The sequence below is a fragment of the Schistocerca serialis genome, chromosome 2 (assembly GCF_023864345.2).
Source record: "Schistocerca serialis cubense isolate TAMUIC-IGC-003099 chromosome 2, iqSchSeri2.2, whole genome shotgun sequence".
NCBI classification, from domain to species: domain Eukaryota; kingdom Metazoa; phylum Arthropoda; class Insecta; order Orthoptera; family Acrididae; genus Schistocerca; species Schistocerca serialis.
This window is the reverse complement of record NC_064639.1, coordinates 245,121,888-245,141,599: the sequence shown is the minus strand read 5'-3', so window position 1 is coordinate 245,141,599 and position 19,712 is coordinate 245,121,888. Positions and strand designations below refer to the sequence as shown.

The 19,712-nt window shown below is 44.3% G+C and overlaps 1 protein-coding gene and 1 non-coding gene across 2 annotated transcripts in view; both read right to left on the bottom strand.

Annotated features, from left to right (window-relative positions):
* Positions 1-19,712, bottom strand: part of LOC126455877 (protein Wnt-4-like) — a 154,790-nt gene that overhangs the window by 99,645 nt on the left and 35,433 nt on the right. The window lies entirely within an intron of this gene.
* Trnar-ucu (transfer RNA arginine (anticodon UCU)) lies at positions 7,308-7,382 on the bottom strand. The gene has a single exon. It is a non-coding gene; the product is annotated as a tRNA-Arg (tRNA).

Here is a 19,712-nt window from a genome sequence, read left to right as displayed (position 1 = left end):
ACCTATAGGAACTTCATAAAACCGTGTGGACTGAAGCGAGAACACTCCACGATGTTCCGTAACAAATTTCAAATTTTTTTCTATGGCTGTTGCCGAGAAAAAAATGTGTTCTATTACTTTTGAAAGCCACTCGTAAAATATTAAATTGCCGGAATCCGTCGTGTTTGCCACCTGATACCGAGAATAAACAAAAAATTGTATGACTATGGATATCTACAATACAAAGTTTGTGATCATAACGGTGGAATTGTAAGTTTACTTACATTTGAAGGGTCTACGGGAAAAGGGGTAAGTCAGTTCATCTTCATTTTTCAGGAAAGAAGATTTTAACACCAAACCTTCTGTACGAAGTGCAGTTGTAGCCAATCTTCTTGAAATTTATGTTTAGCGTAGCAATACTTATAGTCGTTAGAGGTTTTGTGTAAACGTACTGTAACAAACTAAAGAAAATATTGTATCGAATAACTTCAATTTTTTTGTAGGGAAAATGGGGTTAAGTCATTATAAAAGGGGGAATCTCGCCAATTCGTTAACTTCGTTAAACCTAGTACAATTAGAACTAACTACCAGTATTATTTAACATGTCATTAAAAATGTGACAAATGAATGTGCAAAAATTTATTAGTTTCGAAAAACCATAAAAGTCATAAGATAGAAAATTATAGACTAGAATTAATTCTTTATAATCAGAATAAAAGTTTGTAGGCCCAAACAACTACTTTGTAAACTACGTTCGTTCATTGTTTACTCATTTCCGCTCTGGCTCTACTTCTTAGCACTTTCACTTATTGGTTTTGGAAAAACAGTGTCATCTTGGTGACACAGTTTCCTGTTACGCTTTTGCCCTTTTTCCAGTTTTGGCTGCTGGGGAAAAACTGCCTAGCCTCTTCTCCGCAAAACATTTTTAACCGTTGTAGGTCTGCATACTTGTCATAAGTGCATCTACAACTAAAACACCTTCTTGTAGGTTTTTTAAAAAGTAAATGTAGGTGTAGTTGTTTACAAAATTTAAAATAAAAACTGTTTGAAGTAATTAATCCAATAAAATGATGATAAAAATACGGATGAAACAAAAAACACTCACCCTCATATGCATAGTCAGGTAGAAAGAACTCTCGTTGAGGCTGAGTTTGTTCTGTTGGAACCGTAAGTGGCTTGTTCATAACATGGCTATCCCAATGGTCATGTAATGTACTTCTGTATTCCAAGAATCGGGGATGCTCTTTTGCAGTTACTAATTCTCTTACTGGTCTAGAAGGAAATGGGCATTTCTCGAAATATAACTGATCGAAGTGTGTAGAACAATCACTTACAAACTCCCTGTCTATTTCAACAACATTAAAAGGTGAGGGTTTTGCTCTTGCACTCTCTATTTCTTCTATGCAGTCTTTGGGTATTTCGACCAATTTCTTTTGGTTGAAACTAGCCATGTTACAATCACATTCGAGATACGAGTGGCCACGGATTGGATTGGAAAAGTCATTTTCACATGCTAAGATCTATTGGCGTGATGCACGATGTAATGCAGCAGGCTGAAAATAGTCTAATTCTTTTTCTGCCCCCCCCCCCCACCCACAAGAGTCTGAAAATACATCTAATTTTCTAACAGATGGATCAAGAATTGTCGTCACAAGAAGGATGAGACCTCGTCAGACCCTTAGTAGGCTACTGTTTCATCATACACGAAGAAATATGATTAATCGATTGACAGTGTATGCATATTTAACATACACAACGTTAACTGTCTCTTGTAGTACATGTCGTTAGTTGTGAAGTTATGGATACGTATGTTCTTCTGGAAATCCATAGTAATACTTTCACATTCTTTTGATGCTCTGCTGTTTGCTTTAGAACTTCTTTTACGAATATAAAACATGTCAGATTTTAATAAGTGAAATTTTTCACCATTTACGGTTGATTGATTTTTTTTCTGCACTCGCCCTTTCTGAGCTATTTTCCGGGTACGATTTCAAAGCATGTTCAACACCTCGAATTTCGGCAGCATTCCTATCACAGTAACTACAAGTGTCCATTCTAGCGTACCCGAAACCGACGTTAAATTCTGTATTGAAAACAAGTCTCTATTTTTCATCCGACACAGATTGAGTAGGGTATGATTTCTGAAATAATTCATACATCTTACTGACGTTTGGATCTGGCGGGAGATACACTTTCTTAGAGGTTTTCAAGCTCTAATGGCTTCGTTTACCCTTAAACGAAGTAATGTGTTGGCGAACTGCGTCAACTACCCCCGAAGTCACACGATGTTTCCGATTAGAGTGTTGGCCTCGACCATCCTTAGGACTCACACCTTTTTTCAGATAACGTTGTATTACTTCTAATTTTTTTTTTAGATTTCCATGAAAAGATCTAAAAGCTTTAGGATAAGCATTTACTTCAGCGACAGAATTCTCCCTCTACACTCTTACACGATGTGAATAACTGTGTCACGAAATTTAGCTTCATTTTCTGGTTGCCTAGGACTCCTTTGCGTTCAACTATTTACATTGATTAGGCCTGATAAGTAAGCTTTCTGTTCATTCACAGTCATTTTGTTATAATTAGATATAATATACCCACGTTCTCTGTTAGTGGTACTCTGAAAACATTTCAACTTGGAACATTTACAATCTGGCCCTAATGAATGGGTGGATGGTGAAAGTTTTTTTCTCACTTCGGAAAGTCGACCAGTTCTCTTCCTTTTCTTCATTGAATGTGACATATGGCTGAATGTGATACTTTCCTCGTCTTCATTTTCCATGTTTACTTCCACAATTCATTTAAAACGAACTAAACAATTCACAAAACACACAAAGCACTAACTTAACCTCTCAAACAGCACATACTCAACACTTGATAATCATAGATAATGGAAATGGAAATGCCGTGTGGCTAGGACCTCCCGTCAGGTAGACCGGTCGCCTGGTGCTTGTCTTTCGAGTTGACGCCACTTCGGCGACTTGCGTGTCCATGGGGATGAAATGATGATTATAACAACACAAGACCCAGTCCCTGAGCGGAGAAAATTTCCGACGCAGCCGGGAATCAAACCCGGGCCATTAGGTATGACATTCCGTCGCTCTGACCACTCAGCTGCCAGGGGCGGACATCATACACAATGGAATGTAAACAACAACTGCGATCAGTGCTACCAACCGACTACCCCCTTTCTTACTAGTTTCACATTGCCTTACTTCCTTTTTCCGATGGACGCTATATTTTTAAACCGCTGTAACTTTGAGACTATCCCCCTTCTTTCCACCAAACAAAAACTGATAAAAACAGCTTTCTGAAAGCTTTCTGAAACTGTAATAAGCTAAAATTTCTTTTTTTGACTTAACCCCTTTTTCCCGTGGACTCTTCATTTCTAAACCTCAATATCAAATGACACGTATGTCAATTATAAATTATCGATGATATCAAAATCGATCTTCATCTAGAAAACAAGCAACCCCACAGCACTTACTGCTCATTTAAGAGAATCCAAGCATTTTATTCCGGACATCGCAAAAAAATCACCATTCTATACAAAGCAGAAAATGGTGGGTTATTGAATATCCTAGAAGACGTTTAGATATTCTCTCATATGATAAAACACCTTGGGAACATCCTTAATGAATATATATAGTTTCGAATGTACAGATGTATGTACAGAACTTAACCGTGTTTCAACCGAGTAGGTACTGATTACAGTTTCCTCCGTCTCCAGTATGTAAAACTGACTGATTTGACACGATATGTTAGTTCATCATTACATCTAAATCCGAGCTGACAAGCTCGTTATACGATAGATACAAATCATGTATTATGGCCATCTTACTCAGTATGTTATTCGTGACAGTTAACATCAGTTTTTATCTCCTTGTATATACTAGGGTTGATTGAAGAGTAATGCCTCCACGTTCGTAACTCTTCAGAAGTTGGCAGCATTGGTATGCATCAGGTACTGGCTTGTATCGTAGTCCCTTCTCTACAGCTCCAGTTGGCGGGAAGCCTTAGTATTGAACGCTTGTGTTGTTACAGCGTAAAGTATGGAACCCTGCGCAGACGGTCGGTCAATGCGAATGAAGAAACGTGTAATCATTGAATTCTTGACAGCAGAATGTGTCATCGCAAAGGAGATTCATCAGAGAATGAAAGCAGTTTATGGTAATTGTGTTGATGTGAGTACTGTGCGTCATTGGGCGGGTAAGTTTAAAGATGTTGAGGCGGGAACATCTGACCTGCGTGACAAACAAAGAGTTGGACGTCCTGTGACAGCATCCACCGAGTTTCACAAGCAAAACGTTGACAGATTGATTCAGGACGATCGTCGTATCACTTAGAGAGAAACTGCAAGCACAAACGGCATTTCACAAGAACGTGCGGGTCACATTATTGCTTTGCCACCACAGCAGAACCTCAGAGACTGAATCTCACCACCGTACGGCATCCTCCATACAGTCCAGATGTAGCACCGTCTGACTTCCATCTGTTCCCGATAATGAAAGACGATCTGCAGGGACATCATTATGCTTCTGATGAAGACGTTGAGAGAACTGTGAGACTGTGGTTGCGGAAACAGAGTGTCGACTTCTTCCTTGACTTCTTCCTTGGCAGAAATGTATCCAATTGGGTGGTGATTATGTGGAAAAGAGAATATTGGTAGTTAAAGATCACATTCGAAGGATTATTTCTGCGTTTGATTTATTAAAATATTCCCATCCAAACCCAATTAACGAAGGTGGAGGCATTACTTTTCATTCAACCCTCGTATTTTGCAGTTGTGTACTTTGTATATTGTACCTTTGCACTGTAATTGTCCGAGCATCATATTTACACTACTGGCCATTAAAATTGCTACACCACTAAGATGGCGTGCTAGAGACGCGAATTTTAACCGACAGGAAGAAGATGCTGTGATATGCAAATGATTAGCTTTTCAGAGCATTCACACAAGGTTGGCGCCGGTGGCGACACGTACAACGTACTGACATGAGGAAAGTTTCCAACCGATTTCTCATACACAAACAGCAGTTGACCGACGTTGTCTGGTGAAACGTTGTTGTGATGCCTCGTGTAAGGAGGAGAATTGCATACCATTACGTTTCCGACTAGGATAAATGTCGGATTGTAGCCTATCGCGATTGCGGTTTGTCGTATCGCAACATTGCTGCTCGCGTTGGTCGAGATCCGATGACTGTTAGCAGAATATGGAATCGGTGGGTTCAGGAGGGTAATACGGAACGCCGTGCTGGATCCCAACGGCCTCGTATCACTAGCAGTCGAGATGACAGACACCTTATCCGCATGGCTGTAACAGATCGTGCAGCCACGTCTCGATCCATGAGTCAACAGATGGGGACGCTTGCAAGACAACAACCATCTGCGCGAACAGTTCGACGACGTTTGCAGCAGCATGGACTATCAGCTCGGAGACCATGGCTGCGGTTACCCTTGACGCTGCATCACAGACAGGAGCGCCTGTGATGGTGTACTCAACGACGAACCTGGGTGCACGAATGGCAAAACGTCATTTTTGCGGATGAATCAAGGTTCTGTTTACAGGATCATGATGGTCGCATCCGTGTTTGGCGACATCGCGGTGAACGCACATTGGCAGCGTGTTATCGTCATAGCCATACTGGCGTATCACCCGGCGTGATGGTATGGGGTGCCATTGCTTACGCGTCTCGGTTACCTCTTGTTCGCATTGACGGTACTTTGACCAGTGGACGTTACATTTCAGATGTGTTACGACCCACGGCTCTACCTCTCATTCGATCCCTGCGAAACCCTACATTTCAGCAGAATAATGCACGTCAGCATGTTGCAGGTCCTGTACGGGCCTTTCTGGATACAGAAAATGTTCGACTGCTGCCCTGGCGAGCACATTCTCCAGATCTCTCACCAAATGAAAACGTCTGGTCAATGGTGGCCGAGCAACTGGCACGTCACAATACGCCAGTCACCACTCGTGATGAGCTGTGGTATCGTGTTGAAGCTGCATGGGCAGCTGTACCTGTACACGCCATCCAAGCTCTGTTTGACTCAATGCCCAGGCGTATCAAGGTCGTTATTACGGCCAGAGGTGGTTGTTCTGGGTACTGATTTCTCAGGATCTATACACCCAAACAGCGTGAAAGTGTCAGTTCTAGTATAATATATTTGTCCAATGAATACCCGTTTATCATCTACATTTCTTCTTGATGTAGCAATTTTAATGGCCAGTAGTGTAATATACAGGGTGTACGTGCTAAGAGTCGTCAAGTGCATTTTCTGTGATGTTATTAGATACCAGCAAATTCGTTTTTACTGGGTGTGGCTGGGGTCAGTTCAAATACTGCTCATCGAGTATTTCATGCGACCACTAGTGTCGACACAAAACGTCGGTTTGTTTCCCATTGCAAAACAAAATCATTTTTAAGCAGTATTTTACGCACCACTTCTAGTATAGTTTGTAACGGGTAACAAATCGACGCGTGCTGTTGACTATGGGCGTCGCACGAAATACGTGATAAGCACTATTTGTCTGGGCTGACTTCAGCCACACATTGCGAAAAATAAATTGAAAATAACTGCCCAAACGCCAGAGAAAATGCACCTGATGGCTCTTAGGAGCATGTCAAAGATGTGTTTAAATATGGTGAACAACATGGATAACTAGAGAGATACAAAGAATCTTTGGCCTATTTGTCAGTTCCATGTTTACGCTGTATGACAGCTGTGTCCAGTGTGACCCAGAAATGTCACCATTTAATAGTTGACAGCTGTAAAGCACACACAGGTCGACCTGTGTACCGTGAGGTAGGACGGGATTTATATCTAAGAAATGATAATTAATCGAAACCCTCAGCTGCCGACAGGTGTTGTTGATATACCTCAAATGGGACAGCTGAAAATGTGTGCCCCTATCGGGACTCGAACCCGGGATCTCCTGCTTACATGGCAGACGCTCTATCCATCTGAACCACCGGGGGCACAGAGGACAGCGCGACTGCAGGGAATATCTTGCGCACGCCTCCCGCGAGACCCACATTCTCACCTTGTATGTCCGCAACACACTCATTATTCGTGGAAGACATTCTTACCAAGTCCCGTAAGCGTTCGGGGAATATATGTGCATCCCCACAGAAGAAGTAGGTCATGGCCGGTATTGCCAGAACTATATACTTATATGGATATGGTGTCTGTTCATTCGGACATGTCCGAAAGAACAGACACCATTGATGCCCTGCAGCCACCTAGAATGAAATTAGAATTATATGTTAATACCTCCAGCTGCTGACCGGGGTTGATAAATATCAACGGGGACAGGTGAAAATTTGTGCCCCGACCGGGACTCGAACCCGGGATCTCCTGCTTAGAGAGCAAACGCTCTATCCATCTGAGCCACCGGAGGCACAGAGGACAGCGCCACTGCAGGGAATATCTCGCGGAAGCCTCCCGCGAGGCCCACATTCTCACCTTATATGTCCGCACACTACATTCGTAGTGTCTCACTCCAACACACTCATTACTCGTGGAAGACATTCTTACCAAAGAACAGACTCCATATCCATATAAGTATATAGTTCTGGTAATACCAGCCATGACCTTCTTCTTCTGTGTGGATGCACACGCATTCCCCGAACTCTTACGGGACTAGATAAGAATGCCTTCCACGAGTAATGAGTGTGTTGGAGTGGGACACTGCGAATGTAGTGTGTGGGCATACGAAGTGAGAATGTGGGTCTTGCGGGTGGCGTGCGCGAGATACTCCCTGCAGTCACGCTGTTCCCTGTGCCCTCGGTGGTTCAGATGGATAGAGCGTCTGCCCTCTAAGCAGGAGATCACGGGTTCGAGTCCCAGTCAGGGCACACATTTTCGCCTGTCCCCGTTGATATTTATCAACGCCCGTCAGCAGCTGGAGGTATTAATATAATTCTGATTACATTCGTAATGTTCCTAAAGGATATCCCATTTATTGAGAATCTGGATCTCACGGGAAGCGTGCAAGGGATAAGTCCCTACAGTGGCGCTATACTGTGTGCCCTCGGTGGCTGAGATGGATAGAGCGTCGGCCAGGTAAGCAGAAGATCCCGGATTCGAGTCCTGGTCGGGGCACACATTTTCAGCTGTCCCATTTCAGGTATATCAACAACACGTGTCAGCAGCTGAGGATTTCGATTAATTATCATTTCTTTCTAGTGAAGCTGCATCGTCATCATTGGTGTCTGTTCTTTCGGAACAGTTACTATCTTCATATAGTTAAAGGCTATCCGGCCATTGACATTCTTCTGTGAGAAAGCTCCACTTTGCTCAAACTCTTACGGGAATCGCCACCTTAGTTGGCGCTAGTAATGAGTGAATGGGCAAATATCCTTTAGGAGCATTACGAATGTAGGTTGTGGAAGTTGGGAATGTGGGTCTCACGGGAAGTGTGCAAGGAATAAGTCCCTGCAGTCTTACTATCGTCAGTGGCTCAGCTGGATAGAGCATCTGCTATGTAGGCAGGAGAACCCGGGTTCGAGTCCCGGACTGAGAACATATTTTCAGCTGTCCAATTTGAGGTATATCAACAACACCTGTCGGCAGCAGAGGGTTTCGATTAATTATCATTTCTTTCTAGTGAAGTTGCATGGTCATCACTGGTATGTGTTCTTTCGGAACAGTTACTATCTTCATATTTCTATCTAATCATAATCACATAGACATAGCTGTAATTAGATTTTAAATAACTACAGGGCTGTACGTTTTCTCGATAAATATCGATTTTGACATCATAGACAATTTACATCAGAAACACTTGCCATTTCAGACAGAGGTACGTAATATGTAAGTAAACTTACGTTTCTACTTTTATGTATAGAAATATTATGTTGTAGATGCATCGATATGCATACAATTGTTTGTTTGTCTTCTACATCAAATGCCACTGATGATGGGTTCGCCAGCCAGGAAACTGACCGGTTCTAGGCACTACAGTCTGGAACCGCGCGACCGCTGCGGTTGCAGGTTCGAATCCTGCCTCGGGCATGAATGTGTGTGATGTCCTCAGGCTAGTTAGGTTTAAGTAGTTCTTAGTTCTAGGGGACTCGTGACCTCAGAAGTTAAGTCTCATAGTACTCAGAGCCATATTGATGATGGATTCTACTCTCGAATACCGGTTTCGCAAATAAATAGTTTACATTCTACTCATTGTGTTTACAAGACTTTTTTTTCAAAAATTCCAATTTCTTCCTCGAATTAACATCTCTGTTCTTCTTCTTTTGGTGAAGAATTCACATTTTTCGTACGGTAGTCTTCTCCTTACGTCCTACTTGCTTCATCCGTCACGTGGAATTTCGCTTCAGACGTAGCAGAATTCCTTCGTTCTCCCCAAATTTCGTTAATTTCATTTCTACTTCTTTTCAATGCTTTCGTCTTTCTTGTAGTTTGCTCTCAATTGACAGTCTGTGATCATTCCATTTAACATGTCTATTAGTTTCTCACTTTCACAGAGGTTGGCAACGTGATCTACGATACTCATCGTTGATAACCGTTTCAGGCTTAGTTTCAGATGCCTGCGTGCCGGTTAATAAGGTCCCTTCGGACGTCAAACAGTGTCGTTTCCGACTGGCCGATCGCCTTTGTGATGTCAGCCGTGGGGAGGAGGGCGAGCCGACTTGCGGGTCGCCGTGTGCCGTCGTGAAATATCGGGCGCTACCTGATGATAGCGGCAGGGGTTACGGCCGGAATGTTCCCACGCGCTGCCCTCTCTGCTACCGACGCGGCGTCCACCTCTGTCGCATTCCCTGCACCCAGCCAGCTTGTCTGAGGCCTCGCCAGTGCTGCCACCACACACTAACAAAAGGAAGACCTATTGTTTCACTTCATCTCCCGTCTGGCCCGTCTACCCAGTATTCCACATGATCTCCCAACTGTAAAAACTTCAAAGGTATCAATATTTTTCTTGTTGGCTGCCCCGCACGTGGAAAATCTAAAGATAATTTCCTCATATCGTTCTTGACAGAGCTCGACGTCACGTATATCCCGTCCAGCAAGGCTCTGACGCCACGTCATGCAGTCACCGATATTCCTTTGTCAATTACTTATTCTGATCGTCGGATTTGTTGCCTATCTTTATTTGCGTGGTCAGGTGCCCATAGTTGCTGTATAACTAATTGAGATACGTTAAATATGACATTGCAACTACTAATTATTCGCATTTATTTTGCAAAAGATAAATTAAAACAGTTATCTGTTTCAGAGAAGTCCAATAAAGAAAAAATTACTACTTTTTCAGACTTTGAACGGAGAGATCTCATCATATATCAAATAAATTCACAAAGTTACTCACTCAGTTTACAACTATCCGATGAAAATGAGGCATTTCCTGGAGGATCACGTACATCTGCTCCATCACAAAGTATTCTGAAGTTCCATTGCACTGTTACCATTTTTTCTGTCCGTATTGGAGTAAACTTGTTTCGGACTTCCGTATGAATCCAGTCATAAGCGGACTAGATGCGTTGTGTCACAGCTGGGTTGCACATTTAAAATCCTGGGTGCTATAGTGGACAAAGGTTGCTTAGCGCACAGCTTCATTTTCCGCTAGATTGACACGCGTGGTTGGAACCAGCCCAGATGGTTCAAATGGCTCTGAGCACTATGGGACTTAACTTTTGAGGTCATCAGTCCCCTAGAACTTAGAACTACTTAAACTTAACTAACCTAAGGACATCACACACATACATGCCCGAGGCACGATTCGAACCTGCGACCGTAGCGGTCGCGCGGTTCCAGACTGTTGCACCTAGAACCGCTCGGCCACCCCGGCCGGGAACCAGCCCAGAGACAATATTTCAAAGAAAAAAAAACTGACATCAGCCCCACATTCTACTATATTTACCGCAATAGTTCCGGAACCAAGATGAAGCATATTACCCATTTGCAGTAAGAGCCCCTCCCTTATACCGTGGATCCAGAAGGTTTGTCACTGCATGGGCCGTATTGTACGTTCTAACACATGAAAGGGAAGCAGTGGCTGGGAAATGAGTGAGACAGGGGTGTAGCCTTTCCCCGATGTTATTCAATCTGTATCTTGAGGAAACAGTAAAGGAAACGAAAGAAAAATTCGGAGTAGGAATTAAAATCCATGGAGAAGAAATAAAAACTTTGAGGTTCGCCGATGACATTGTAATTCTGTCAGAGACAGCAAAGGACCACCTACAAGAGCAGCTGAACGGAATGGACATTGTCTTGAAAGGAGAATATAAGATGAACATCAACAAAAGCAAAACGAGGATAATGGTATGTAGTCGAAATAAATCGGGCGATGCTGAGGGGATTAGGAAATGAGACGCTTAAAGTAGTAAATGAGTTTTGCTATTTGGGGAGCAAAGTAACTGATGATGGTCGAAGTGGAGAGGATATAAAATGTAAACTGGCAATGGCAAGGAAAGCGTTTCTGAAGAAGAGAAATTTGCTAGTATCGGGTATAGATTTAAGTGTCAGGAAGTCGTTCGTTCCTGAAAGTATTTGTATGGAGTGTAGCCATGTATGGAAGTGAAACGTGGACGATAAATAGTTTAGAGAATAGAAGCTTTCGAAATGTGGTGCTACAGAAGGATGCTGAAGATTAGATTGGTAGATCACATAACTAATGAGGAGGTATTCAGTAGAATTAGGGAGAAGAGAAATTTGTGGAACAACTTGACTAGAAGAAGGGATCGGTTGGTAGGACATACACTGAGGCATCAATGGATCACCAGTTTAGTATTGGAGCGCGGCGTGGAGGGTAAAAATCGTAGAGGGAGACCAAGAGATGAGTACACTAAACAGATTCAGAAGGATGTAGGCTGCAGTAGGTACTGGGAGATGAAGAAGCTTGCACAGGATAGAGTAGCATGGAGAGCTGCATCAAACCAGTCTCTGGACTGAAGACCACAACAACAACAACAACACGTTGTCTGTAGCCAGGCTCATCAGGCGTCGGCACGTGCACACGGTAGTTCTCGGGAGGCCACAGCCAGAGAAAGAGCCCCGTATAATTTATAATCAATACATGTCATTGCAGATTCTTAATTCCTGGCTCACTGGTCAGTTTATTATTGTGCCATTAATTTTATTTTGAAGTTACCTAAACTTTAAATACACTCCTGGAAATTGAAATAAGAACACCGTGAATTCATTGTCCCAGGAAGGGGAAACTTTATTGACACATTCCTGGGGTCAGATACATCACATGATCACACTGACAGAACCACAGGCACATAGACACAGGCAACAGAGCATGCACAATGTCGGCACTAGTACAGTGTATATCCACCTTTCGCAGCAATGAAGGCTGCTATTCTCCCATGGAGACGATCGTAGAGATGCTGGATGTAGTCCTGTGGAACGGCTTGCCATGCCATTTCCACCTGGCGCCTCAGTTGGACCAGCGTTCGTGCTGGACGTGCAGACCGCGTGAGACGACGCTTCATCCAGTCCCAAACATGCTCAATGGGGGACAGATCCGGAGATCTTGCTGGCCAGGGTAGTTGACTTACACCTCCTAGAGCACGTTGGGTGGCACGGGATACATGCGGACGTGCATTGTCCTGTCGGAACAGCAAGTTCCCTTGCCGGTCTAGGAATGGTAGAACGATGGGTTCGATGACGGTTTGGATGTACCGTGCACTATTCAGTGTCCCCTCGACGATCACCAGTGGTGTACGGCCAGTGTAGGAGATCGCTCCCCACACCATGATGCCGGGTGTTGGCCCTGTGTGCCTCGGTCGTATGCAGTCCTGATTGTGGCGCTCACCTGCACGGCGCCAAACACGCATACGACCATCATTGGCACCAAGGCAGAAGCGACTCTCATCGCTGAAGACGACACGTCTCCATTCGTCCCTCCATTCACGCCTGTCGCGACACCACTGGAGGCGGGCTGCACGATGTTGGGGCGTGAGCGGAAGACGGCCTAACGGTGTGCGGGACCGTAGCCCAGCTTCATGGAGACGGTTGCGAATGGTCCTCGCCGATACCCCAGGAGCAACAGTGTCCCTAATTTGCTGGGAAGTGGCGGTGCGGTCCCCTACGGCACTGCGTAGGATCCTACGGTCTTGGCGTGCATCCGTGCGTCGCTGCGGTCCGGTCCCAGGTCGACGGGCACGTGCACCTTCCGCCGACCACTGGCGACAACATCGATGTACTGTGGAGACCTCACGCCCCACGTGTTGGGCAATTCGGCTGTACGTCCACCCGGCCTCCCGCATGCCCACTATACGCCCTCGCTCAAAGTCCGTCAACTGCACATACGGTTCACGTCCACGCTGTCGCGGCATGCTACCAGTGTTAAAGACTGCGATGGAGCTCCGTATGCCACGGCAAACTGGCTGACATTGACGGCGGCGGTGCACAAATGCTGCGCAGCTAGCGCCATTCGACGGCCAACACCGCGGTTCCTGGTGTGTCCGCTGTGCCGTGCGTGTGATCATTGCTTGTACAGCCCTCTCGCAGTGTCCGGAGCAAGTATGGTGGGTCTGACACACCGGTGTCAATGTGTTCTTTTTTCCATTTCCAGGAGTGTACATAGCAAGCCATTATTTAAAATTCAGCGTGGAAAGACTGTACAGAAAGATTCCTGACATGGTGAAGAACAGTATTCCTGAATCTAATTTCGAATTTGGTCATTTTGAGAGGATTATTTGCTCAAGATAGTGACAACCTTTAAATTCAGTAAAAAATTTGAATTTGCTTTTCTTCTTCCTGGAGTAGGCGCAGTAATACAAAGGTAGTTGGAGGCAAGGCAGCATGTAAAACGCCTGTGCACAGAAGAGGCTGTCGTTTATTTAAATACTGGTAAGCAGTTTTTGGCCACCAATCTTCCCGACCGTTGATACTGGCGCTCTTTTTCGAAGTCGCAAACTCAGTGAAGTGTGCCCACTCCTAGGTCACAGAGCTAAAGAGAGCATCTGCCCCAGCACCAGCACCAGGTTGCTAGCTTTTCTTCATACTAATGGCAGCAGCGAGACGACTCTAACGCAACGCTCTATGCTCTTGCCACTTGCTGCCTTCATTCAGGTTACAGTTTGCCTGTTCATTACCTTGAGCAGAAGGCAGTTATGTCGCTGTCGTATAGGCGTCATCATTTTCGTTTAGTGTCAGCAACTACACCGCACACTGTCGTGACATGTTACCCTCCGTCACGGGATAAACATTCATCTCAACCTCCTGCAACCGCCTATCCCCTCTTTGTTGATCACTGTCCCTTGGGACCAAATCTCCAGCACCTTAGTAATGCAGGTGTCATTCAGTCCTGATAATTTGGTACACTGATGCCTGCATTCACTGATAGCTATTCCTGTGTGTAGGTTGTACACCGTTCAGTCACATTAATGTGACCAACTGTCACTCCCACCCCCAACAGCCGCCCCCGCCCATGAACATGGACCCTGCCGTCAGTGGGGTGGCTTGCGAGCCTCAGCGATACAGATAATCGTACCGTAGGTACAACCACAAAGGAGGGGTATCTGTTGAAAGGGCACACAAACGTGTGGTTCCAGAAGAGGGGCGGCAGCCTTTCCAGTGCTTGCAGAGACAGCAGTCTGGATGATTCACATACACTATCTGATCAAATGTATCCGGACACCCTTCCCCCCCTCCCCCCCCCCCCCCGAAAAAGTATGTTTTTCATATTACGTGCACTGTGCTGCCACATACCTCCAGGTATGCCATATCAACTGCTTCAGTAGACATCGTGAGAGAGCTGAATGGGACGCTCCGCGGAACTCAAGGACTTCGAACGTGGTCAGGTGATTGGGTGTCACTTGTGTCATACGTCTGTACGCGATATTTCCGCACTCCTAAACATCCCTAGGTCCACTGTTTTCGATGTGATAGTGAAGTGGAAACGTGAAGGGACACGTACAGCACAAAAGCGTAGAGGCCGACTTCGTCTGTTGACTGACAGAGACCGCCGACAGTTGAAGAGGGTCGTAATGTGTACTAGGCAGACATCTATCCCGTCTATCACATAGGAATTCCAAACTGCATCAGGATCCAGTGCAAGTACTATGACAGTTAGGCGAGAGGTGAGCCTTGCTTGGTGTAAGGAGCGTAAACATTGGACGGTTGAACAGGATAAAAACGTTGTGTGGAGTGACGAATCACGGTACACAATGTGGCGATCCGATGGCAGGGTGTGGGTATGGCGAATACCCAGTGAACGTCATCTGCCAACGTGTGTAATGCCAACAGTAAAATTCGGAGGCGTTGGTGTTACGGTGTGGTCGTGTTTTTCATGGAGGGGGCTTGCACCTCTTGTTGCTTTGCGTGGCACTATCACAGCACGGGCCTACATTGATGTTATAAGCACCTAGTTGCTTCCCACTGTTGAAGAGCAATTCGGGGATGGCGATTGCATCTTCCAACACGATCGAGCACCTATTCATAATGCACGGCCTGTGGCGGAGTGGTCACACTATGGTAACATCCCTGTAATGCACTGGCCTGCACAGAGGTCTGACATGAATCCTATAGAACGCCTTTGGGATGTTTTGGAACGCCGACTTCATGCCAGGCCTCACCGACCGACATCGATACTTCTCCTCAGTTCAGCACTCCGTGAAGAAAGGGCTGCCATTCCCCCAAGAAACCTTGTAGCACCTGATTGAACGTATGCCTGCGAGAGTGGAAGCTGTCATCAAGGCTTATGGTGGGCCAACACCAAACTGAATTCAGCATTACCGACAGAGGGCGCCACGAACTTGTAAGTCATTTTCAGCCAGATGTCCGGATACTTTTGATCATAAAGTGTATCTGGCCTTGTGACATAGACCAACACAGCAATGCCGTGCTGATATTGCGAACGGCTGAAAGCAAGGGGAAACAACAGCCATAATTCTTCCCGACGACATGCGGATCTACTGTATAGTTTAATGATGATGGTGTCTTCATTTGCAAAATACTCCGGAGGTAAAATAGTCCCCCATTCGGGTATCCGAACTAGGACTACTCAGCAGGATAGGGGAAAACACAACTGGCTTTCTACGGATCGGAGCGGGAATGTTAGATCCCTTAATCGGGCAGGTAGGTAAGAAAATTTAAAAAGGGAAATGGATAGGTTAAAGTCAGATGTAGTGGAAATTAGTGAAGTTCGTTGGCAGGAGGAACAGGATTTCTGGTCAGGTGAATACAGGGATATAAACAAAAAGTCAAATAGGAGTAATACTGGAGTGGGTTTAATAATGAATAAGAAAATAAGAATGCGGGTAAGCTACTGTGAACAGCATAGTGAACGCATTATCGTAGCCAAGATAGACACGAAGCCCAAGCCTACCACAATAGTATAAGTTTACATGCCAAATAGCTCCGCAGAGGACGAAGAGAGTGAAGAAATGTACGATGAGATAAAGGAAATTATTCAGAGAGTTAAGGGAGACGAAAATTTAATTGTGATATGAGATTCTAATTAGATAGTAGGAAAAGGAAGATAAGGAAAAATAGCAGGTGAATACGAACTGGGGGAAAGGAATGAAAGAGGAAGTCGCCTGGTAGAATTGTAAACAGAGCATAATTTAATCTTCGCTAAGGCATGGTTTAAGGATCATAAAAGAAGACTGCATACGTGGAAGAGCCCTGGAAGGTTTCAGGTTCATTATATAATGGTTAGACATATATTTGGGAACCAGATTTTAAGTTTTAAAGATTTCCATGGGCAGATGTTGACTCTGACCACAATTTATTGCTTATGAATTGTAGATTAAAACTGAATAAATTGGAAAAAGGTACTAAATTAAGGAGATCGGACCAGCATAAGTTGAGAGTTTCAGTGGGAGCATTAGGCAACGGTTGACTAGAATAGAGGAAAGCAATAGAGTAGAAGACGAATGGGTAGCTTTAAGAGATGAAATAGTGAAGGCGGCAGAGGATCAAAAAGGTAAAAAGACAAGGCCTAGCAGAAATAGTTGGACAGCAAAGACAATGTTGAATTTAAATGATGAAAGGAGAAATTTAAAAAATGCATCAAATAAATCAGGCGAAAGGGAATAGAAATGTTTAAGAAATGAGACTGACAGGATGTGCTTAACTGCTAAGCAGCAGTGGTCAGAGAACAAATGTAATGATTTAGAAGCATATTTCATTAGGTGAAAGATAGATACAGGAAAAGTTAAACAGGTCCTTGGAAAAAAGAAAAGCAGTTGTATGAATATCAAGAGCTCAGATCGTAAACCAGTCTTAAGAAAAGAAGGGAAAGCTGAAAGATGGAAGGAGTATGTAGAGTCTATGCAAGGGAGATGAACTTGATAGCAATATTATAGAAATGGAAGAGGACGTAGATGATGATGAGACGAGAGCTATAATACTGCGAGGAGAATTTGACAAATCTCTGAAAGATACAGGACGAAACAATGCTTGGGGGTTTAGACGATGTTCCCTTAGAACTACAGACAGTCTTGGGAGAGCCAGTGACGAGAAAACGCTCCCATCCAGTGTGCAAGATGTATGAGACTGACGAAATAACCTCATACTTCAAGAAGAATGTAGTAACTCCAATTCCAAAGAAAGCAGTTGCTGACAAGTATGAAAATCACTGACCTCTCAGTTTACTAAGCCATGCTGCAAAATACTAACACGAATTCTTTACAGTAGAATAGAAAGACTGGTAGAATCCGACCTCAGGGAAGATCAGTTTGGATTCCCTAGAACTGTAGGAACACGCGAGGCATTACTGACCCTACGACTTAGGCAAACCTACACTTATAGCACTTGTAGACTTAGAGAAAGCTTTCGACAATGGCCGGCCGGTGTGGCCGAACGGTTCTAGGCGCTTCAGTCCGGAACCGCGCGACCGCTACGGTCGCAGGTTCGAATCCTACCTCGGGAAGGGTGTCCTTAAGTTAGTTAGGTTCAAGTACTTCTAAGGTCTAGGGGACTGATAACCTCAGATGTTATGTCCCATAGTGCTCAGAGCCATTTTTGACAATGTCGAGTGGAATATTCTCTCTGACATTCTGAAGATAGTAGGGGTAAAATGCAGAGATTGAAACGCTATTTGTAGCTTGTACAGAAACAATACGGCAGTTATAAGAGAGGAGAGGGGGGGGGGGAGCAAATGAAAGAGAGGGAAAGAGAGGCAGTGATTGAAAAGGGAAAGAGACAAGGTTGTAGCCTATCCCTGATGTTATTCAATATGTACACTGAACAAGCAGTAAAGGAAACCAAAGATAAATTTGGGATAGTAACTAAAGTTCAGGGAGAAGAAATAAAAACTTTGAGATTTGCCAATGACATTGCAATTCTGTCAGAGAGCAAAGGAGTTGGAAGGGCAGTTGAATGGAATGGACAGTGTCTTGAAAGGTGTATATAAAATGAACGTCAACAAAAGCAAAATAAGGATAATGGAATGCAGTCGAATTAAATCAAGTGAAGCTAAGGGAATCAGATTAGGAAACGAGACACTAAAAGAATAATACTGAATAGAATTGGTGAGACAAGGAATTTGTGGCACAACTTGAGCAAAAGAAGGGATCGGTTGATAGGACACATGCTGGGATATCAAGGGACCACCAATTTCGTATTGGACGGAAGTGTGGGGGTTAAAAATCGTAGAGGGAGACCGAGAGGTGAATACAGTAAGCAGACTCAGGAAGAGGTAGGTTACATTAGCTGTTCAGAGGTGACGAGGCTCGAAGAGGATAGAGCAGCACGGAGAGCCGCAGCAAACCAGTCTTCAGATTGAAGACCGCAAAAAACAACAACAATAACCTGTAAAAAGCCTGACTAACCATCTTTTGAAGCGCATACCGCAGAAAGACGAAAAGTGTGAGGTCATCCACACGAGTGCAAAAAGGAACGCGTTAAACTTCGGTTATACGACAAATCAGTCTAATCTAAAAGCCGTAAATTCAACACAATACCTAGGAATTACAATTACGAACAATTTAAATTGGAAGGAACACATAGAAAATGTTGTGGGGAAGGCTAACTAAAGACTGTGTTTCATTGGCAGGACACTTAGAAAATGTAACAGACCTACTAAGGAGACTGCCTACACTACGCTTGTCCGTCCCTTTTAGAATACTGTTGCGCGGTGTGGGATCCTTACCAGATAGGACTGACGGAGTACATCGAAAAAGTTCAAAGAAAGGCAGCACATTTTGTATTATCGCGAAATATGGGAGAGAGTGTCACAGAAATGACACAGGATTTGGCTGAAAATCATTAAAAGAATGGCGTTTTTCGTTGCGACGGAATCTTCTCACGAAATTTCGATCACCAACTTTCTTCTCCGAATGCGAAAATATTTTGTTGACACCGACCTACATAGGGAGGAACGATCACCACGATAAAATAAGGGAAATCAGAGCTCGTACGGAAAGATATTGGTGTTCATTCTTTCCGCGCGCTATACGAGATTGAAATAACAGAGAATTGTGAAGGAGGTTCGATGAACCCTCTGCCAGGCACTTAAATGTGATTTGCAGAGTATCCATATAGATGTAGATGTAGACCTACAAGGACATAGTCAAACTGTTCTGGAGGGCACCGGCAGGAAATTGGAGCAATGACGACTGCAGTGCTATGGCCAGCTGCACTAAGCGTGTGCTGTTGCCTGAAGAGGACTAAAAATAATATTGTATTCATTAATGTTAGCACTAACCATGTTTACATATCCTATAAACTGACCATCGTTCCCATGATCTCGATAAGAGAAACGTTCAAATGATCTATGGAGCCGGCCGCTGTGACCGAGCGGTTCTGGGCGCTTCAATCCGGAA